This window comes from Rhagoletis zephyria, unplaced genomic scaffold (genome assembly GCF_001687245.7).
Source record: "Rhagoletis zephyria isolate East Lansing unplaced genomic scaffold, Rhagoletis_zephyria_1.1 Rzeph_scaffold_00661, whole genome shotgun sequence".
NCBI lineage: Eukaryota > Metazoa > Arthropoda > Insecta > Diptera > Tephritidae > Rhagoletis > Rhagoletis zephyria.
The window spans coordinates 203,781-205,642 of NW_016157745.1; positions in this window are offsets into that span (position 1 = coordinate 203,781).

Sequence of the window (1,862 nt, forward strand, 5' to 3'; positions counted from 1 at the left end):
TTCTAAACCAGTCAAGCTCAGTGTTTTTTATACCAATGTATTTTAGTTTATCCAACATTCGGACCCTATCAACGGTTTCAAATGCTCTTTTAAGATCAATAAACACTGCCACTACATTAAGGTGTCGGATTATCTTAGCGATAATCTCCGATATATATGTAAATGAGAAGCACACATATTTATTGAGAGAGAATAACAGCTTCAGACTCCAGAAGTATAGAACAGAAGTGGACAAAAAAAATATTTTCTATAAAGGCTTAAAGTGCTTCAATGAATTACCAGAGGCTATAAAAAATTGTGATACTATCACTCTTTTCAAGCGGCTGCTATTTGACTATTGTAGAACGCAGCCTACAAGATAGTGATGTATCAACAATAGCGTGGATTGTAAACTAGGCCTTTCCAACCACCAAGATATCGAGACTAGGCGGATCGGAAACTCGGCCTTTCCGACTATCTAGACCCTTAGATAAAAAACAATAAACGAGCGGATTGGAAACTAGGCCTTTCCAACCGTCACGAAAGCGCGACTGGGTGGATCGGAAACTCGGCCTTTTCGACCACCCAGGAGATATCAATAAATGGAGTAACCCAAAAAGAATAGCGCGGATTGGAAACTCAGCCTTTCCAACCGTCTACATAACTTCCAGAAAATTGCATGCGTTTATATTGACATAAAATAATTGCAGTGATAAAGAAATAATGTTATTTAAAAATTTCCGTAGAGCATTTTGTATTTTGTATTTAATATTTAACATTTTAAATCTAAATCTAATTGTTAAATCTTTGTTGCAATATAAGTCTAACAGACTGTAAAAAATAAATAAATAAATAAATAAATTCTCCCGGTGAATGGTTAGACATTGCAAACAAATTTGAAGAGAGATGGAACTTCCCAAATTGCTGCGGTGCACTAGACGGGAAACATATTATGATTCAAGACCTCCTAATAGCGGCTCCGAATACTTTAATTATAAAAGCCACAACAGTATTGTCTTAATGGCAATGGTAGACGCCGATTATAGATTTTTGTTTGTTGAAGTTGGAGCGTACGGTCGTGAGTCAGACGGAGGAGTTTTTGCAAGGTGAGATACCCGCAACGTACAAATTTTATAAGTGGTACCCATAAATATACTTTTTGAAGTGAAACTTGTTGTTGTTGTTGTAGCAGCATACAAATTCCCCAAAGACTTTTTGGGGAGTGTTGCTGGAGTGACAGTCCTTGGCCAGATATAAATCTGGGTCGTTCCGGTTACGTAGACCCGACTGTCGTGGGAACGAAGTGGAACTTCTTTGGGTTCGGTTGGGGCTAAATGTAAACATCGATGTAACGAAAAAGCGAGCTCTAATTCCAAACGAAAAAACGGCAGCTTTCAGCTCCGGTTTGTAGTAACCGAACATTGAACAAATGGCCCTAAGATAAAAGTTGTTGTTAAGGTTAAAGTTAAGGTTAACTAAGATTTAGGTTGAGGTTGAGATTAAGACAAATTTTTCTTATTACGCAGAAAATACTCAATATGACGTGGTAATAAGAAGAAGTTTCATTTCAATCGCGCGTGGGATCCACACAACTATTTTTATACCTTTCATGAGCATGAAATGGTATTATAACTTTGGTCCGATGTTTGTAAGCACCAGAACAAAGAGATAGACCCATTAAAATGTATACTTATATGATCAGAACGTCGAGCTGAGTTGATTTAGCCATGTCCGTCTGTCCGTCTGTCTGTCTGACCGTCTGTTTGTATGCAATCTAGTCTCTCAGTTTTCGAGATATCCGGATCAAATTTGGTAGGTGGGTGTATTTTTATAATGTATTAATCATTTGTCGGAACCGGAAGAATCGGACCACTATAACATAT